This window comes from Giraffa tippelskirchi, chromosome 4 (genome assembly GCF_054371585.1).
Source record: "Giraffa tippelskirchi isolate mGirTip1 chromosome 4, T2T-mGirTip1v1.2.pri, whole genome shotgun sequence".
Taxonomy (NCBI): Eukaryota; Metazoa; Chordata; class Mammalia; order Artiodactyla; family Giraffidae; genus Giraffa; species Giraffa tippelskirchi.
This window is the reverse complement of record NC_137278.1, coordinates 47,553,415-47,575,901: the sequence shown is the minus strand read 5'-3', so window position 1 is coordinate 47,575,901 and position 22,487 is coordinate 47,553,415. Positions and strand designations below refer to the sequence as shown.

The window sequence follows — 22,487 nt, the reverse complement described above, 5'->3', positions numbered from 1 at the left end:
GGGTAACTTAGATTGTGGAGGCAGCCATATGTGGTCTGAGATTAGAGAGTCCAGCCACTTATGGCTTAGAGCTAACACCTTCTAAAAGGAACTGCATGTTGACTAGTAGTCATCATCATGCCCAACTGAAACAATTTTGAGGAAATGTGTTTGCTTGGCAAACAAAGAAAATGGGCCTTTGGGGCTCAGTTTAGTATGCTGACAGAGCCTGAAATGTTTTCCAGTTCCCAAACTGGTTGATAGTGGACAAAGGTGACCTGCTGGTGAGATGACATTTGTATGCCATACCACTTTTCCAGGTATCGTATCATAATTCTGCATCATTAATAGTTACCTCTTTCTCTCTCCCTTGAAATTCTGAGACCGAGTCACATAGCTAGACATTTTATTTCCTGAACCAACAAAATTAGAAAAGATAGAATGGAAATGAGAAGACGAAAGTACATTAAATTCAATCATACATTAATTTTTGAGCTTGTGTATTTTCTCAAATCTATTTTTTTTTTTTTTTTTTGCCTGTGAGCAAAGTGAGAATAACACTTTCTTCAAAGCGGGCTGAAAAAGTAATGTTCATAAAGCATCTAGAAAAACAGATGTCATTGTAAGAGAGTACTATAAACAATAGTACACCAAGAAATTGGACGACCTAGAAGAAATGGAAACATTTCTAGAAAAATACAACCTACTGAGACTGAATATGAAGAAACAGAAAATCTGATTATAAGTAACAAGGAGATGAAATCAGTAATCAAAAAAAGCCTCCCAACAAAGAAATGGCTTCACTGGTGAATTCTAATGAATATTTAAAGAATTGCATCAATCTTTCTCTTTTTCCCAGTAATAGAAGATGAGGAAACACTTCCTAACTTGTTCTATTAGATTATTAGTACTATGGTACCAATATGAGACTTAGACACTCTAAGAAAAGGAAACTGCAGACCAATATGTCTCATGAATACGGATGCCAAGATCTTCAACAAAATACTAGCAAGCTGAGTTCAATAGCATATTAAGAGGATTACACATCACGGCCAAGTAGGATGTATTCTGAAGTGCAAATATGGTTCAATATACAAAAATCAGTGTAATATGAATACTAAATTAATGAAAAAAAGATACAGGAAAAAAACTTAATGATCATCTCAAATGATGTAAAAAAAGTTGTTAAAATTCACCACACTTTCATGATAAAAGTTCTCAAAAAACTAGAAATAGAATGAAAGTATCCCAACATAATAAAACCACATAAAGAAAACTAGGAGCTAAATGTCATACTCAGTGGTGAAAAACTGAAAGCTTTTCCTCTAATATTAGATACAAAGATGCTAGATTTTTGTACCTCTATTCCATATAGTAATAAAAGTCTTAGAGCAATTAGAAAAGAAAAAGAAATAAAAGGCATAAAAATGGGAAAGGAGGAAGTAAAATTATCTCTATTCACAGATGACATGCTCTTATGTGTAAAATGTCTAATCACTTTACATAAAACTGTTATTAAATAGAAATCTTGGCTAAATAAATGGATTTAATATCATTGTTGTTAGTCAACTGCTCATTCATGTCCGACTCTTTGCGACCCCATGGACTACAGAATGCCAGGTTCCTCTGTCCTCCACTATCCCCCAGAGCTTACTCTAATTCATGTGCATTGAGTCTATGATGCTATCTAACTTTTCATCCTTGCCATCCCCTCTCCTTTTGCCTTCAATCTTTCCCAGCATCAGGGTCTTTTCCAGTGAGTCAGCATTTCTCATAAGGTGGTCAAACTATTCGAGTTTCCACTTCAGTAACAGTCATTCTAATGAATAATCAAAGTTGATTTCCTTTAGGATTGACTGGTTTGATCTCTTTGTAGTCCAAAAGATTCAAGAGTCTTCTCTAGCAGCACCATTTGAAAATATTAGTTCTTCTGTGCTCAGTCTTCTTTATGAATCATCTCTCACATCCATACGTTACTACTGGAAAAGCCATAGCTTTGACTATATGGACTTTTGTAAGTACAGTGATGTCTCTGCTTTTTAATACACTGTCTAGTTTTGCCATAGCTTTCCTTCCAAGGAGCAAGCATCTTAATTTCATGGCTTCAGTCACCATCTGCAGTGATTTTGGAGCCCAAGAAAATAAAATCTGTCACTGCTTCCACTTTTCCCCCTTCTGTTTGCCATGAAAGGATGGGACCAAATGCCATGATCTCAGTTTTTTGACTGTTGAACTTTTCCCTCTCCTCTTTCACTCTCATCAAGAGGCTCTTTAGTTCCTCTTCACTTTCTGCCATTAGAATGGTGTCATCTGCATTATCTGAGGTTGTTGATATTTCTCATGGCAATCTTGATTGTAGCTTGTGATTCATCCAGCCTAGCATTTCACGTGATGTACTCTGCATATAAGTTAAATAAGCAGGGTGACAATACACAGCCTTGACATACTCCTTTCCCAATTTGGAATCAGTCTATTGTTCCGTGTCCATTTCCAACTGTTGCTTCTTGATGTGCATTCAGGTTTTTCAGGAAACAGATAAGGTAGTCTGACATTCCCATCTCTTTAAGAATTTTCCATTGTTTTTTGTGATCCACACAGTCAAAGACTTTAGTGTAGTCAATGAAGCAGAAGTAGCAGTTTTTCTGGAAACTCATGCTTTCTCCATTATCCAACCAGTTTTGGCAATTTAATCTGTTTCCTCTGCCTCTTCGAAGCCTAGTTTGTACATCTGGAAATTCTCAGTTCATGTACTGCTGAAGCCTAACTTGAAGGATTTTGAACGTTACTTTGCTAGAATGTGAAATGAGTGCAATTGAATGGTAGCTTGAACATTCTTTGACATTGTCTTTCTTTGGGATTGAAATGAAAACTGATCTTTTCCAGTCCTATGACCACTGCTGAGTCTTCCAAATTTGCTGATGTATTGACTGCAGCACTTTAACAGTGTCATCTTTTAGGATTTTAAATAGCTCAGCTGGAATTCAGTCACCTCCGCTAGCTTTGTTCATAGCAGTGCTTCTTAAGGCCCACTTGACTTCACAGTCTAGGATGTCCAGCTCTAGGTGAGTGACTACACCATTGTGGTTGTGCCCTGAAGAAAAATCAGGAGCGGGGCTAAGATGGCGGAGGAATAGGACGGGGAGACCACTCTCTCCTCCACAAATTTATCGAAAGAACATCTGAACGCTGAGCAAACTTCACAAAACTACTTCTGAAGGCTGGCAGAGGACGTCAGGCATCCAGAAAGACAGCGCATTATCTTCGAAAGCAGGTAGGAGAAATTATAAAAGATAAAAAGAGAGACAAAAGAGTTAGGGACGGAGACCCGTCCCAGGGAGGGAGTCGTAAAAGAGGAGAAATTTCCAAGCACAAGGAAACCCTCTCACCGGCGGGTTTGGGGGAAGATTTCGAATCTCAGAGGGCAACATAACTGGGAGAAAAAATAAATAAAACCCACAGATTACGTGCCTAAAGGCAACTCCCAGCAAAGAACCCCAGACGCTCGCATTCCCCCACCAGCAAGTGGGGGCTGAACGGAGAGGAGCGGGCGGCACTGCTTAGGGTAAGGACTGGGCCCGAACGCCCTGAGGGCACTCTGAGGGAGCTAACGTGAGATAGCAACCTAAACTGTGGGACAGCCAGAGAGAGAGAACTATCTCGCGAAAAGCCCAAATCTAAGGCACTGCCGGCCCGCTCACAGAACAAAGGACTGAGCGATACCAGAGGAGAGCTAGCCGGCTGCGGACCGCCCCATCCCCCGCCGGACACAGCAGGCAGGCGGGGCCAGCCAGAGCCGGAAAGGGGCAAACTCGGCCCCAGAGAGGGCACCCCCTACCAAACTGCAAACAGGCTCCCAGTTTCTAAGCAAAGACTGCCTGAGATCCCGGAAGGTCAACAGCTCCCGGGAGGTCGCAGCCAGAGACCAGCTCCCCAGAACCGACACAAAGCACACCGGAGCCGGGCGCGCCCGTAAACCGAGGCGGGGACCAGGGAGGTGATAAGCCGCACCGCCCCAACAGGGCAGAGTGTGCTCGCCAAACTCCTGGCCGCCTGAGCAGCTCTGACCAGGAACGGCACAAGCCGCGGGCGAAATCGAGTCTGCGCCTTTGTGGAGTTCCCGGGAACCTGAACCTGAGCGGCTTAGACCCGGGAAGTGCACGCATCTCAGGGCCCACTCCCCGGCCGAGTAACCTGAAGCCTGAGCAGGGTAGACGGGGAAAGCACACACGCCGTGAGCGGGGCCGAACCCAGTGCGGCCGAGACACTGCGAGCTCACCCCACACACGCCAGGTTTGCAGTGTTCCTCCCTCCCCACAGCACGACTGAACAAGTGAACCTAGAGACCACCTCCGCCCCTTTGTGGCAGGGCGGAAATTAGATACTGAAGAGACCTCCAAACAGAAGCCAAATAAACAGAGGGAAGGGCGTTGGAAGTGACAGGCCAACAGATTAAAATCCCTGTAGTTAACGCCGACTGCATTGAAAGGGGCCTATAGATCTTGAAAAGTATAAGCAGGAACAAGGATCTATCTGAAACTGAACAGACCCCACACTGCTCACAACAGCTCCAGAGAAAGTCCGGGATATATACTTTTACTGTTATCATTTTTTTTTTAATTTTTTTTTAGATTTTTTTTTCTTTCTTTTTTAAGTCCTCTATTACACCTTTAACTTTCATTTTCATAACCCACTATTATCTTGCAAAAAAAAAAGCACCCTATTTTTAAAGCAAACTGCATACATATAACTTATACCTTTTGTGTTTTCTTTTTTTTACTGTTTTTTTCCTGTTCTACTTTTTTTTACTGTTTCTTTTTTTTACTGTTTTACTGTTTTTTTTCTTTTTACACTGTTTCCTTTTTTCTTTTTTTTTATATTGTATGTTTTATAAGAGTCTAATTTCTACTCTAGATTTTTAATCTTTGTTTTACATATTTGATATCAATTTTATACATTTAAGAACCCAATGTTTAGTACCCATTTTTACTCATGAGTGTGAGTACTGGCTTGATTACTCTCTCCCCCTATTGAGGCTCTTTCTTCTCCCCCAGGGAACCTCTATCTCCCACCCTCCTCCTTCTCTTCTCAACCCAATTCTGTGAATCTCTAAGGGTGTTCTGGGCACCGGAGAACACTTCGGGAACAGAATACTGCCCAGATCTCTCTCTCCCCTCTTGATTATTCCCTTTCTACTCATGTTCACCTCTATTACCTTCCTCCCCCCTCTCTATGTATCTCTGTGAACCGCTCTGAGGGTTCCAGACTGTGGAGAGCACAGAGGGAAGTGCTTACTGGCTAGACTGCTCTCTCCACGTTTGAGTCCCCCTCTTCTCCTCCTGGTCACCTCAAACCCCCCCCACTTCACCTCTCCATGTAACTCAGTGAACCTTTCTGGGTATCCCTCACTGTGGAGAATCTTTTCACCATTAACCTAAAAGTTTTATTATTGATGCTGTATGGATGGAGAAGTCTTGAGGCTACTGCAAGAATAAGACTGAAAGCCAGGGGAAACATTAATTAATAAGAGATCATCCAACAGCCTCCACATATACACTGAAACCAAGCTCCACCCAAGAGCCAATAAGTTCCAGAGCAAGACATACCACGCAAATTCTCCAGCAACGCAGGAACATAGCCCTGAGCATCAATATACAGGCTGCCCAGAGGCACACCAAATCCATAGACATCTCAAAACTCAATACTGGACACTCCATTGCACTCTAGAGAGAAGAGTGTTATCCAGCTCCACCCACCAGAACACCTACACAAGCTCCCCCAACCAGGAAACCTTGACAAGCCACCCGTCTAACCCCACCCACAGTGAGGAACCTCCACAATAAAGAGGAACTTCAAACTACCAGAATACAAAAAGGCCACGCCTAACACAGCAATCTAAACAAGATGAAAAGGCAGAGAAATACTCAGCAAGTAAAGGAAAATGAGAAATGCCCACCAAACCAAACAAAAGAGGAGGACATAGGGAATCTATCTGAAAAAGAATTTAGAATAATGATAATAAAAATGATCCAAAATCTTGAAAGCAAGATGGAGGCACAGATAAATAGCCTGGAGATAAGGACTGAGAAGATGCAAGAAATGTTTATCAAGGACCTAGAAGAAATAAAAAGGAGTCAATATATAATGAATAATGAAATAAAGGAGATAAAAGACACTCTGGAGGGAACCAACAGTAGAATAACGGAGGCAGAAGATAGGATAAGTGAGGTAGAAGATAGAATGGTGGAAATAAACGAAGCAGAGGGAAAAAAAGAAAAAAGAATCAAAAGAAATGAGGAAAACCTCAGGGACCTCTGGGACAATATGAAACACCCCAACATTCGAATCATAGGAGTCCCAGAAGAAGAAGATAAAAGGAAAGGCCATGAAAAAATACTCGAGGAGATAATAGTTGAAAATTTCCATAAAATGAGGAAGGAAATAGTCACAGAAGTCCAAGAAACCCAGAGAGTTCCAAACAGGATAAACCCAAGGCGAAACACCCCAAGACACATATTAATCAAATTAACAAAGATGAAACACAAAGAACAAATATTAAAAGCAGCAAGGGAGAAACAACAAATAACACACAAGAGGATCCTCATAAGGATAACAGCTGATCTTTCAATAGAAACTCTTCAGGCTAGAAGGGAATGACAGGACATACATAGAGTAATGAAAGAGAATAATCTACAACCCAGATTACTGTACCCAGAAAGGATCTCATTCAGATATGAAGGAGAATTCAAAAGCTTTACAGACAAGCAAGAGCTGAGGGAATTCAGCACCACCAAACCAGCTCTCCAACAAATGCTAAAGGATCTTCTCTAAACAGGAAACACAGAAAGGATGTTTCAACACGAACTCAAAACAACAAAGTAAATGGCAACGGGATCATACTTATCAATAATTACCTTAAATGTAAATGGGTTGAATGCCCCAACCAAAAGACAAAGACTGGCTGAATGGATACAAAAACAAGACCCCTATATATGCTGTCTACAAGAGACCCACCTCAAAACTAGGGACACATACAGACTGAAAGTGAAGGGATGGAAAAACATATTTCATGCAAACGGAGACCAAAAGAAAGCAGGAGTCACAATACTCATTTCAGATAAAATAGACTTTAAAATAAAGGCTGTGAAAAGGGACAAAGAAGGACACTACATAATGATCAAAGGATGAATCCAAGAAGAATATGTAATAATTATAAATATATATGCACCCAACATAGGAGCACCACAATATATAAGGCAAATACTAACAAGTATGAAAGGGGAAATTAACAATAGCACAATAATAGTGGGAGACTTTAATACTCCACTCACACATATGGATAGATCAACTAAACAGAAAATTAACAAGGAAACACAAACTTTAAATGATACAATAGACAAATTAGATTTAATTGATATTTACAGGACTTTCCACCCCAAAACAATCAATTTCACCTTTTTCTCAAGTGCACACAGAACTTTCTCCAGTATAGATCACATCCTGGGCCGTAAAGCTAGCCTTGGTAAATCCAAAAAATTGAAATCATCCCAGCCATCTTCTCTGACCACAATGCAGTAAGATTAGACCTCAATTACAGGAAAAAAACTATTAAAAATTCCAACATATGGAGGCTAAACAACATGCTTCTGAATAACCAACAAATCACAGAAGAAATCAAAAAAGAAATCAAATTATGCATAGAAACGAATGAAAATGAAAACACAACAACCCAAAACCTATGGGACACTGTAAAAGTAATGCTAAGGGGAAGGTTCATAGAAATACAGGCGTACCTCAAGAAACAAGAAAAAATCAAATAAATAAACTAACTCTACACCTAAAGCAACTAGAGAAGGGAGAAATGAAGAACCCCAGGGCCAGTAGAAGGAAAGAAATCTTAAAAATTAGGGCAGAAATAAATGCAAAAGAAACAAACGAGACCATAGCAAAAATCAACAAAACTAAAAGCTGGTTTTTCGAGAAGATAAACAAAATTGAGAAGCTATTAGCCAGACTCATCAAGAAACAAAGGGAGAAGAATCAGATCAACAAAATTAGAAATGACAATGGGGAGATCACAACAGACTACACAGAAATGCAAAGGATCATAAGAGACTACTACCAACAGCTATATGCCAATAAAATGGACAACTTGGAAGAAATGGACAAATTCTTAGAAAAGTATAACTTTCCAAAACTGAACCAGGAAGAAATAGAAAATCTTAACAGACCCATCACAAGCACGGAAATCGAGACTGTAATCAGAAATCTTCCAGCAAACAAAAGCCCAGGACCAGATGGCTCCACAGCAGAATTCTACCAAAAATTTAGAGAAGAGCTAACACCTATCCTACTCAAACTCTTCCAGAAAATAGCAGAAGATGGTAAACTTCCATGAGGCCACCATCACCCTAATTCCAAAACCAGACAAAGATGCCACAAAAAAAGAAAACTACAGGCCAATATCACTGATGAACATAGATGCAAAAATCCTTAATAAAATTCTAGCAAACAGAATCCAACATCATATTAAAAAGATCATACATCATGACCAAGTGGGCTTTATCCCAGGAATGCAATGTTTCTTTAACATCCGCAAATTAAGCAATGTAATACACCACATTAGCAAATTGAAAGATAAAAACCATATGATTATCTCAATAGATGCAGAAAAAACCTCTGACAAAATTCAACATCCATTTATGATAAAAACCCTCCAGAAAGCAGGAATAGAAGGAACATACCTCAACATAATAAAAGCTATATATGACAAACCCACAGCAAACATTATCCTCAATGGTGAAAAATTGAAAGCATTTCCCCTAAAGTCAGGAACAAGGCAAGGATGCCCACTTTCACCACTACTATTCAACATAGTTTTGGAAGTTTTGGCCACAGCAATCAGAGCGGAAAAAGAAATAAAAGTAATACAGATAGGAAAAGAAGAAGTAAAACTCTCACTGTTTGCAGACGACATGATCCTCTACATAGAAAACCCAAAAGATTCTACCAGAAAATTACTAGAGCTAATCAATGAATATAGTAAAGTTGCAGGATATAAAATTAACACACAGAAATCTCTTGCATTCCTATACTCCAATAATGAGTAAACAGAAAGAGAAATTAAGGAAACAATACCATTCACCATTGCAACAAAAAGAATAAAATACTTAGGAATATATCTACCTAAAGAAACAAAAGACTTATATATAGAAAACTATAAAACACTGATGAAAGAAATCAAAGAGGACACAAACAGATGGAGAAATATACCGTGTTCATGGATTGGAAGAATTAATATAGTGAAAATGAGTATACTACCCAAAGCAATCTATAGATTCAATGCAATCCCTATCAAGCTACCAATGGTATTTTTCACAGAACTAGAACAAATCATTTCACAATTTGTATGGGAATATAAGAAACCTCGAATAGCCAAAGCAATCTTGAGGAAGAAGAATGGAACTGGAGGAATCAACTTGCCTGACTTCAGGCTCTACTACAAAGCCACAGTCATCAAGACAGTATGGTACTGGCACAAAGATAGAAATATAGATCAATGGAACAAAATAGAAAGCCCAGAGATAAACCCACGCACATATGGACACCTTATCTTCGACAAAGGAGGCAACAATATACAATGGAGAAAAGACAATCTCTTTAACAAGTGGTGCTGGGAAAACTGGTCAACCACTTGTAAAAGAATGAAACCAGAACAGTTCCTAACACCATACACAAAAATAAACTCAAAATGGATTAAAGATCTAAACGTAAGACCAGAAACTATAAAACTCCTAGAGGAAAACATAGGCAAAACACTCTCCGACATAAATCACAGCAGGATCCTCCATGACCCACCTCCCAGAATATTGGAAATAAAAGCAAAAATAAACAAATGGGACCTAATTAAAATTAAAAGCTTTTGCACAACAAAGGAAACTATAAGCAAGGTGAAAAGACAGCCTTCAGAATGGGAGAAAATAATAGCAAATGAAGCAACAGACAAACAATTAATCTCAAAAATATACAAGCAACTCCTGCAGCTGAATTCCAGAAAAATAAACGACCCAATCAAAAAATGGGCCAAAGAACTAAACAGACATTTCTCCAAAGAAGACATACAGATGGCTAACAAACACATGAAAAGATGCTCAACATCACTCATTATTAGAGAAATGCAAATCAAAACCACAATGAGGTACCATTTCACACCAGTCAGAATGGCTGCTATCCAAAAGTCTACAAGCAATAAATGCTGGAGAGGGTGTGGAGAAAAGGGAACCCTCTTACACTGTTGGTGTGAATGCAAACTAGTACAGCCACTATGGAGAACAGTGTGGAGATTCCTCAAAAAACTGGGAATAGAACTGCCATATGACCCAGCAATCCCACTGCTGGGCATACACACCGAGGAAACCAGAATTGAAAGAGACGCGTGTACCCCAATGTTCATCGCAGCACTGTTTACAATAGCCAGGACATGGAAGCAACCTAGATGTCCATCAGCAGACGAATGGATAAGGAAGCTGTGGTACATATACACAATGGAATATTGCTCAGCCATTAAAAAAATACATTTGAATCGGTTCTATTGAGATGGATGAAACTGGAGCCCATTATACGAGTGAAGTAAGCCAGAAAGAAAAACACCAATACAGTATACTAATGCATATATATGGAATTTGAAAGATGGTAACGATAACCCTATATGCGAGACAGAATAAGAGACACAGATGCATAGAACAATCTTATGGACTCTGAGGGAGAAGGTGAGGGTGGGACGTTCTGAGAGAACAGCACTGAAACATGTATGTTATCATATGTGAAACAGAACACCATTCCAGGTTCGATGCATGAGACAAATGCTCAGGGCTGGGACAATGGGATGACCCAGAGGGATGGGATGGGGAGAGAGGTGGAAGGGGGGTCCAGGAAGGGGAACACATGTGGACCCATGGCTGATTCATGTCAATGTATGGTAAAAACTACTACAATATTGTAAAGTAATTAGCCCCCAACTAAAATAAATAAATTTATTTTTTTTAAAAAAAAAGAAAAATCAGCACAAAAAAAATCAGTCATCCTCCCCCCCCAAAATCAGTTATTCCTGTACATTAATAATGAACAATCCAAAATAACAAGGAAATAAAATGGTTGCAATTACTATAGCACCAAATGAATACATTTAAAACAAAAAAGAAATAAAATACTCAGGAATAAACCTAACTAAAAAGGAAAATGACTTGCACACTACAAAGTACAAAACCTTGCTGGAAGCAACTAAAGAAGATACTCATAAATGAAAAGACATTGTGTGTTTATGAATTGGAAAAATTAATAAAACAGTTGCTAGTGGGGAATTCTAGACAAAGTAGTCATTAACAGCTTATGTAACCTCTGGCTTGCCTTGAACTCAGGTTTCACTTTTCTTTCCTTCAATTTTGTGGCCTCCACTCTTTACAAATTTTACTTTGATAGTGTTCATTCCTATATATACCTTATAAAAACACTCCCTAGTATCATTCTTCTCTGCTCTATATCTTCAAACTTACTGTTCCACCGTTTATGTGAGCATCTGAGACTACCTACTTGGGTCTCATTAAAAATATATATATATATATATATTTAGGGTAAGGATTTTTTCTGTCCAGTGCTGAATAAAAGGTACCAGAAATCCCATGTTATCATGTGGACGAGACCAAGGAAGTTTAGTGAGCCAAGAGGTAACAGAACAAACAGTAACCTGATATAGTAAAAGATATGCAGTAGTCATTTGGCAGCCGGAGAATTGATGGTAGGGGGAGATGGCCATTCAGCAGTGGTGTGGTGGTCCTGAGAAAGAACAATACTAGCAAATGCAAATGGAATACTTGAGAATCCAAGAAGTGAGTGCATTCACAGGCCGGATGGATCAGAGCAGTAAGTTATGGCAGAACACCTCAGAAGTTCATAGTGCCCTCACTTGCCACCTCTTTTCAACATTAGTACTAGAAGTATTAGCTACTTTAATAAAAGAAGAGGAAATAAATGGTGTACTGATTGGGAAGAAAGAATTGAAACTCTTTGTTCTCAGATGACGTGACGATCTCTGTCAAAAAATCCAAAAGAATCAACCAAAAAACTCTTGGAACTAATGGGTAATTATAGCAAAGTACAAGACATTAGGTAAATATACAAAACAAACATTACTTTCCAAATAACAGTAATTATCAAATGGAATTTGAAATTGAACACACAACACCATTTACATTAGCATACAAAAAATGAAATGTTTAGCTATAAACCTAACAAAATATATACACCATTTGAGAAAAATTATGAAACTCTGATGAATGAACTCAAATTATAACTAAATAAATGGAGAGCTACTCTATATTTATGGGTAGGAATGCTCAATGTTTTTGAGATATCAGTTTTTCAAAACTTGATCTATACATTGATTGTAATCCCAATCAAAATCCCAGCACTTTATTTTATGGCTATTGACAAACTGATTATAAAGTTTAGTTGGAGAGGCAAAAGACCCAGAAGAGCACAAAAAATACTGAAGAAGAACAAAGTTGGAGGACTGACCTATCCAACTTTAAGATTCATGATGAAGATACAGTATTCAAGAAAGTCTGACATTAGCCAAAGAATAAACAAAGTAATCAATGGAACAGACAGAGAACCCTAGAAATAAACATATATATATATATATATGATTTTTGACAAAGCAAAAGAGTCAATGCAGTGAAGCAAAGATAATCTTTTCAAAACATTGTGCTCAAATAACTGGACATCCTCATGCCCCCTCCCCCCAAAAAATCTAAACACAGACCTTATACCCTTCACAAAAATTCAAAGGTTAACTCAAAATAGATCATCAAGCTAAATGTAAAATGCAAAACTATAAAACTCCTAGAAGATAGAATTAAAGAAAATTTACATAAACTTAGATCTGGTGGTGACTTTTTAGATATGACACCAAAGACATAATCCATGAAAGAAGTAATCAATAAGCTGGGCCTCATTAACTTAAAACCATCTATTATCTGTGAATAATAATGTCATGAGAATGAAAATACAAGCCACAGACGAGGAGAAATATTTGCACAGGATACATCTGATATAGCTCTGCTACCCAAAATATACAAACAACATTTAAAATTCAACAATAAAAAATCTGAAAAATCCAATTAAAAATAAACCAAACACCTTAACATATATACATTTCATCAAATAAGATTACAAATGTGACAAATAAGCATGTGAAGAGATATTTGACATTATATGACAGCAGGTAAACTAAAATTAAAAAAAAAAAGATATCACTACACTATACATTTATTAGGCTTCCCAGGTGGCACTAGTGGTAAAGAACCCACCTGCCAATGTAGGAGACATAAGAGACATGGGTTTGATCCTTGGGTCAGGAAGATCCCCTGCAGAAAATCATTGCAATCCACTCTGGTATTCTTGCCTGGAGAATCCCCATGGACAGAGGAGCCTGGCAGGCTACAGTCTATGGAGTCACAAGGAGTTGGATACAACTGAAGGGACTTAGCACGCATGCATTTATATCTATGAGAGTGGCCAGAACCCAGCATATTAACTGCTCCAAAAGCTGACAAGGAATTGGGACAACAGGAACTCTCATTCATTGCTGGTAAGAATGAAAAATAGTGCAGCCACTTTGGAGGACAATTTGATGGTTTCTCATAAAAAGGAACAAACCCTTATCATATGATCCAGCACTTGTGCTCCTTGGTATTTACACAAAGGACTAGAAAACTTAAGTCCACACAAAAATCTGCACATGGGTATTTATAGACACCTTATTTATAATTGAGAAAATTTGAACACAGCCAAGATATTCTTCAGTGGGTGAACAGATAAGCTCACCATGATACATCCAGACAATGGAAATTTATTCGACACTAAAAAGAGCTATCTAGTCCTGAAAGGACATGGGAAAACACTAAATGCATATTACTAAGTGAAAAATGCAAAGCTGTGCAAACAGAAAACAATAAGTGGTTGCCAGAGGTTATCAGAGGGGAGATGAATAATCAAAGGACAGAGGTTTTTTAGGACAGGGAAAATACTCTGTGCTTTTGCTTAGTCGCTCATTCATGTCCGACTCTTTGTGACCCCATGGACTGTAGCCTGCCAGGCTCCTCTGTCCATAGGATTCTCTAGGCAAGACTACTGGAGTCTGTTGTCATTCTGTTCTCCAGTGAATCTTCTCAACCCAGGGATTGAACACAGATCACTTGCATTGCAGGTGGATTCCTTACTGTCTGAGCCACGTGCTGAGTACTAAGTCCCTTCAGTCCCTATATACTGTAGCCCACCAGGCTCCTCTGTCCATGGGATTCTCCAGGCAAGAGTACTGGAATGGGTTGCCATTTCCTCCTCCAGGGGATCTTCCCAACCCAGGGATCTAACCCGTGATTCTTATGTCTGCTGTATCAGGGAAGCCCTAAAATATTCTGTGTGAGAACTTCATGACAGATTTCTCTCACATATTTGTCCAAACCCATAGAATACACAATACCAAGAGTAAACCATAAGGTAAACTGTAAACTATGGACTAGGGTGTTTCTGATATATCATTGTAGGTTCATCAGTTGTAACAAATATACTTCTCTGGTGGGAGATGTTGATAATGATGGAGGCTGTGCATGTGAGGAGGCAGAGAGTATATGGAATGCTCTACACTTTCCCCTCGATTTTGCTATAAATGTAAAAATGCTCTAAAATAAAATCTTAATTAAAGAAAAGGACTTCATGTTTGGTGAAAGGGACTAATTCAGAATTGGAAGGGATGTGATGAACTTTGCATGGCAGTGCTGAAGTCATAGATTATGCGTAGGAATGGTGAACTGGAATAGCAAATGATGGAGCATTCTCAGTGTTCTATATCCAGTAATGGGGATATAGGGATGTGGATCTCAACTTAACCCAGCTCAGGACAAGGGAATGCATCAAGACAGGGAGTTTGGTATTATTTACAATTCAAATAGAGTACCAAATAACATATTGTAAGAGAAGACTAATGAAAGAATGGCAGAAGATCCTCTTAAAAACTCCTTAGTTCAGTTCAGTTCAGTTGCTCAGTTGTGTCCGACTCTTTGCAATCCCATGAACCGCAGCACGCCAGGCCTCCTTGTCCATCACCAACTGCGGAAATCTACCCAAACCCATGTCCATTGAGTCGGTTATGCCATCCAACCATCTCATCCTCTGTTGTCCCCTTCCCTTCCTGCCCTCAATCTTTCCCAGTATCAAGGTCTTTTCAAATGAGTCAGATTTTCACATCAGGTGGCCAAAGTATTGGAGTTTCAGCTTCAACATCAGTCCTTCCAATGAACACCCAGGACTGATCTCCTTTAGGATGGACTGGTTGGATCTCCTTGCAGTCCAAGGGACTCTCAAGAGTCTTTTCCAACACCACAGTTCAAAAGCATCAGTTCTTCGGAGCTCAGCTTTCTTTATAGTCCAACTCTCACATCCCCACATGACTACTGGAAAAACCGTAGCCTTGACTAGATGGACCTTTGTTGACAAAGTAATGTCTGTGCTTTTTAATATGCTGTCTAGGTTGGCCATAACCTTCCTTCCAAGGAGTAAGCGTCTTTTAATTTCATGGCTGCAGTCACCATCTGCAGTGATTTTGGAGCCCAGAAAAATAAAGTCAGCCACTGTTTCCACTGTTTCCCTATCTATTTGCCATGAAGTTATGGGACCAGATGCCATGATCTTAGTTTTCTGAATGTTGAACTTTAAGCCAACTTTTTCACTCTCCTCTTTCACTTTCATCAAGAGGCTCTTTAGTTCTTCTTCACTTTCTGCCATAAGGGTGGTGTCACCTGCACATCTGAGGTTATTGATATTTCTCCTGGCAATCTTGATTCCAATTTTTGCTTCCTCCAGCCCAGCATTTCTCATGATGTACTCTGCATATATGTTAAATAAACTCATTAGTAGCTTTGTTTAATATCTTCACTTCTGTTACTGCATGCTATTTTATCCTGATACAACCTCTAAATGTTCCATCCAGGCATTTCTCACTCTAGATAAAAATACTAACCTTTTAGTCCCCAAATTATCATTCTTTCACAGTTATTTTGCCTCTAAGCAAACATAAGTATCCAAACAGTGGCTTTGAATGCCTGTGCAGTGTTGGAAGGCTTTGTAACAGTGTATGAATTCACTGCTGAAATCAGTAAATCCCAAATGACCATCTCTGATTACCTTGATTACATCACTAGCCCTGGTGTCATTTTGGGACTCAGTGCCAACACTTCTCTTTGCAAAAGAGAATCTCTGGCAGTCGGGCTAGAAATAAGTTCAAAGTCTGAAACAGAGTTCACTCTTTGAAATTGAAAACTGAAGAAAGAAATTCCGTGACTTGGCCGAAGACCCAGTGCACATCAATGTTTGATCTGTACGAGAACCAAAGCCTTCAGATTCTCCAATACTTGAATTATATAGATCCATTTCTGCAAGAGGTGGCTCGTAACCCAAATTCCTGATTTAACATATAATTTTCTTTGAGAAAGATTTAAATCCATTTGGCCAGATGCACAGATAAAAGCTCAATAGTCAGTTTATTAAGGTAAGCCAGGGACATTACAGAGGTATATAAATCTTTCAAGGTCAAGAGTGATCTCGGTTTGGAATATCGAAGTCGTTTTGGCTGTCTTGCTGTTGAATTAATTGTTAATCCCAAGCTTGCATTTTGTGGCTGTTATTCAGGAGGCACAGTTGTGTTGCAGAGTCCAGCTCTTGGGCAGGCTCAGCAGCAGGAGAGCCTGGAGCAGTGCTCTCTGAGAAGGACCTTGGCCCAGCTTTCCCCACAGTGGCTGTGCTCACCTTCTCTTTGCCACGGTGTCAGTTTTCATTACCTTGACATTTCTCATGCTTTGATGTGTGATATGAAATGGTAGCCTTTGGCAATAGATGGGGAAATGAGGCTTCACGGGGACATGGAGCACTTGCCAAAGGAAAAGTGTGGAGAATGGATGTGACAAGGTTATTCAGTTTCCTTTCTTAAGGAGTTTCAGCTCCGCTGTATGGGATGTTGCTACCAGTTTCTATTTCAGCTTGTTTATTACAGAGGGAGCTGTGTATCCCTTTGTGAATTTGTCATGGACGCTTTTGTCATCATGTCTAGCATGGGCAAGCACTGCCTGGTAGGGAAAGCAAAATCACCAGTTACCTAGGAAAGCTTCAGGAACAACATTCATTTCCATTTCAATTGCTCAGACCTCAGAAGCATAAGGGTGACCTTTTGTTTCCATATTGCTGTTGCTGCCTCTCTTTTCACAGGTTTTATTTTATTGTTTAGTGAGTCTTTACACCATAATTGAATTTAAAAACTCTCTTAGCCTTTCTTTTGTTTATAGTAAAATAACAGCACAACAGAAATAAAGATATTCAGACAACACTGCTTTTTTTTTTTTTCTCTCTTAAGATACTGTAATAAGAACCTGGGACTGGTACTCAGAGAGTTGAGCCAGAAACTCGACACAAACTTCCAAAAGGGCATGTGAATCCAGGCATGATCTGCGGTAAGACTGCTATTTAATGGGATCCTATCGGTTGGCTGGGTTTTAGTGGTAGGCTGTTTTAGGCAGGTGGGCAATGACAGCACAATTGCAAATGATGGATCTGTTTGGTATCAGGATTCTGTTCTGCCAGTGACTGGAAGAACAGTGTGGGTGTGTGGGTGTTTGCCTGAAGTCTGGCTTCTGTTCCTGTGTTAGTGTTCTATCACTGCATAACAAATTACCACAAACTTTGAGATTTAAAACCCCACGCATTCATTATCTCTTAGTTTCCAGAGGTCAGGAATTTGGGGCAAGAGTTAGCTGGTCTTTTGCTCAGCGTTTCATCAGGCTGAAATCAAGGTATTGTCCAGAGCTGTTGTCTCATCTGAGTTTTATTTTTTTAAGAGTTATTTATTTACTTAATTTACTTTTTGGCTGTACTGCGTCTTTGTTGCTGCATGAGGGCTTTCTCTAGTTGTGGCGAGCAAGGCCTACTTTTTGTTGCAGTGCCCTGGCTTTTCACTGTGGTGGCTTCTTGTTGTGGAGCGCAGGCTCTAGGCTTCCGTAGTTACCTCGAGTGGGCTCAGTAGTTGTGGCTCGTGGGCTCTAGAGCACTGGCTTGGTAGTTGTGGCACTCAGGTTTAGTTGTTCCATGGCATGTGGGATCTTCCTCAACCAGAGATTAAACCAGTGTCCTTTGCATTGCAAAGTGAATTCTTAACCACTGTGGACCACCAGGGAAGCCCTCACCTGAGGTTTTCAAGCTCATATGTTTATTGGCAAAATTTCATTTCCTCAGGTTGTAGGACTGAGACCCTCAGTTTCTAGAGGTCACCCCTCTTCATAAGCAGTTCACAGTGTGGCAGTTTTGCTTCTTTCTCCAGACCAGCAAGCATCAGTCTCTCTGATGTTTTTTTCTCTTTTAAAGGCTTCACCTAACTAGGTCAGGCCCATTCAGAATAACTTCCTTGATTAACTCAGATTAAGGCCTTAATGACATCTGCAAAGTCTCTCCACCTTTGCCACATTCTACTGCCAAGAAGCAAATTACAGATTCTAACTAGCAACCAAGATTATAAACCACAAAATGAAGATCCCGGGTCACTGTCACCCTTCTAGTTACCAAGTCCACCAGCCTCAGTTTTCACCTTCTCAGTTCTTACCCTTTCTGTGGCACAAAGCACTGCTAGACATTTTTGATCCTTCTTAGGGTTTTCTGATGTCACTCTCTCCCAATTTTCCGACCAGAGAGCCAAAGTAGGATCAAAGACAGAATGTAATGTTTGCAGTCAAGCAGAACCAAGTGTCAGTCCTAGCTCTGTCTCTTATCAGGACTAATCCACAAGTAGCTTGTGTCTGCTGCTTGCATGATGTGGCCAGAAACTGGAATGCAAAGGAACTCTTTCTCCTCTGCTTCCCCTTTTCAATCTCCATTCAGAAGCTTCTGGTCAGTAGCTCATTGGAAAAGACCCTGATGTTGGGAAAGACTGAGGGCCAGAGGAGAAGGGGTCGACACAGGATGAGATGGTTGAATGGCATCACGGACTCAGTGGACTTAAGTTTGAGTAAACTCGGGCAGATAGTGAAGGACAGGGAAGCCTGGTATGCTGCAGTTCATAGGGTCAAAAAGAGTTGCAAAGAGTCAGAAGCTACTGAACAAAATCAACAGTAGCTTTCATTAACAGACCCTAACAGAAGCCAGTAGTTTATAGCAAGGAAATTTGAGAAATATAGATTACAGGCTCCAGTCTCAGCATCCCAGAGCAGCATAGAAGGTGGTCTCAAAGCTGAGTCAATAGATAAATAATGGGCAGAGTTACCTATCCAATGTAAATAGCCACTGTAAACAACAGGAACACAGTTGAGCAAAAATACCCAAGTCCCTTGTTAACTCTAATCCATAATAAATATCCCCTTTGGGTACAACTCAGCTTCATGTCTCAGTGAATGGTCTTTTCCCCTGAAGCATCTCTCTCTGCTTCTCAGACCTGTTTGGCTGGTTAAATGGCTTTCCATCTGCCTTGGTTCATCACACAAACTGGGGTTTCCTGGACTCCCCATTAGAGAGTTTCATCCCTTGAACTTTTTCAGTATCATTTTAATCCTTTATTGAACTCTGCTTCTGAAAGTTCTACCTTCCATGACTCCATGGTGCTGTTGCCTTCTCTCCTACTTCTGCTTGCCTGCATCACAGCAGGCTTCACAGTAGGGATTTCCATAGAAGCAAAATCAGTTCTGACACCACTGCCATAGGTGAGACTGCTACGATACTGCTCCCTCCACGCAGAGCCAAATAATAGTCTGACCCACTTCAAACCTTCATCTGACAAGACTGGAAAAGACCAGTCTCCTAAGGGTTAATCCACTCAGACATTAATCTGCTCCTTTTCATTGTGCCTTTTATTGCTCTGGGTTATTGTAAAGGTGCAGAGATTAATTAGCAGATTTAAAACCTTGAAAGCTTCATTACATAATTTTAGTCATCAGCAAACCTTGGGAAAACTTAAAAAATGAAGGCACTAAATCATTTTAATTGGAAATTTAACTAGGTATCTTTATAGAATATTTTATTGCATGTCTTCTGAACAGACAGCTGCCTTAATATGTCCTCAGACACTGGAGTTCAGAGCTGGAAAGCTCCTTGGGAGAGCTTGTTTTTGTCTTGGTTTGAGAAAGTGGGATTTGCCTGTAGCAACTGCATTGCTAACTACAGGCAAGCCCTGTTTTAAGAAATTCTATCATATGAAAGGTAGACTGTGCAAATTAACCGGTGTGTTATAACAAGAATCTCCTTTTTAATAAAATGATTAGATTCTAAAATAGTGCACATCTTTCTGTTTCCATAGACTAATCTAATTTGTAAGAATTTGTTTTTCTCTCAGTTATTCTAAGGACATGCTCACTGGACTCCGATAAATTCTGCCACACCTGGGTAATGCCATCCTCACAGGACTGTGGATTATGAGCAGAAAAACAAATTCTGTTCTCCCGGAGATTGAATTTTCTCATTGCTGAGTGGGCACACCGCCCTCGGTCAGTACTAGGCTGACCTTCTTCCCCCGCCCCCCACCCCATCTTGCTCCGCTCTTTATCAAAAGTTCAGTAGGGAAAGGATAATCTCTGAGCTTCCACTACTTGCTCAAAAGGAGATAATGCAGGTCCCTTGACAAGAAAGAAGTGAAAACAGAAAGAGAAGTAAAATATTTTATAAGAAAAAATTTAAAAAGTAAATATCTATCCAAAAAAGTAACACAGATGCAAGGATTTTGTGTTTTCTTTGATGTTCAGGCTTTCCCAAAAGTGCATTGAATTGAAACAACCAAATATTCTTGAATCCCTTGAGGAGAGACAAGCCTCTGGGAGGTGAGTTTGGCCACTGAGAGGTAGCCTGAGACACCTCCTCCTCCTTCAATGGCCTTCAACCTGGATTCACGATGTTTCATTCAAATTCCTAACAATTAGAGGCGAGGGGCTGTTCAAGTCTCTACAGTATCCTGTGCCTATTGTTCTGAACTGCTCTGTCTGCAAACCACATTTTTTTTTTCCTGCTGTCTGTCCCTGAGATTGCTTGTTTGGACTCTGTGGAGAGGCCATGGGAGCAAGGGCACACACAACAGGACAAAAGCCCAAGTGCTATCTTTAGCGGTGTCTCTGCCGCTCCCCTTTTCTTAGCAGTTCTGGGCTTGGTTTTCTTTCCATTTCAGTCTCTGAGTCTGTGTGTGGGTGCATGTGCTTTTGAGCTTCTGTTTCTCTCTATTAATACATGGTTTAATCATATGGGATGATTCACTTTACAGTTTTTTTTTTTAATAATAGGCGCTCAGAGTCAAATATAGACCTCAGAGTTGCACTTCATTGTTTGTTTTATTTTATGTATGAACTGTTTTATTCCTAAGAAAATCATTTGAATTATATCCTTTGAGGAAAAGTCACATTACATTTTTAAAAAGAACTATAATTGTAATAACACTGATAGGAATTTCAGAGTTTGGAGAGTTCCCTCTCTGTACAAGTTTTTCGATCATGTCCTTGATATTAATTATTTTCAGTGCCAATCATCCAAAATTATTTCTTATTCCTTTTGAAAGTTTGAAAGACACATAAATGTATTTAAGACACAAATGCTCAGAGAAAACCATTAACTGCTTATTATGAGTTCCTGTATTATTAGCCATGCTTCCCTAGTCCCTCCCTCAATATCACTCCCAACTCTTTTCTCCTTGGGATTGTACTTGGATCTGAGAGTGAGTTTGGGTTTGCATCTAATTTAGGGGTTTGTCATTAACCTGCACCAGTATCCACTGATGTGTCCCTATTCCCATTTGGTATTCAGATGTGTTTTCAAAGACATGGGCCATTGCTATCTTCCCTGGAATCTCAATCCTAAAGCAGCTTACATTTTGCCACTCTCTTTGTCACCTACAGATATAGCAAGTAACTTGCTGTCCATTATATCTTGGGGGTAGATGGGGTGTTCACTCTGAGGCTATCTCAGGCATGTCTGCTGGCCACCCAATGCAAACATTTCTCCTATCTATTCTCTTAGAACAGCATCTAAGTCTTATTTCAACCATCACCCTTCGACATCTTTGCCTTCAAATTTGACTTATCTCTTAGAGATTACTGTTTTTATTTAGAGGAGGCCATGTTATTGACTGTGTGGATCACAAAAAACTGTCAAGTTCTTAAAGAGATGGGAATACCAGACCACTTGACCTGCCTCCTGAGAAACCTGTATGCAGGTCAAGAAGCAACAGTTAGAACTGGACATGAAACAACAGACTGGTTCCAAATCAGGAAAAGAGTATGTCAAGGCTGTATATTGTCACCCTGCTTATTTAACTTATATGTAGAGTAAATCATGAGAAATGCTGGGCTGGAGGAAGCACAAGCTGGAATGAAGATTGCCAGGAAAAATATCAATAACCTCAGATATGCAGATGACACCACCGTTATGGCAGAAAGCAAAGAACT

General features: G+C 39.8%; 1 long non-coding RNA gene across 1 annotated transcript; it reads left to right on the top strand.

Annotated features, from left to right (window-relative positions):
* Positions 1–3,083: 3,083 nt before the first annotated feature.
* Positions 3,084–20,703, top strand: LOC145544420 (uncharacterized). Its single transcript, XR_014081412.1, has 2 exons — positions 3,084–3,250; positions 17,438–20,703. It is a non-coding gene; the product is annotated as an uncharacterized LOC145544420 (long non-coding RNA).
* Positions 20,704–22,487: the final 1,784 nt, after the last annotated feature.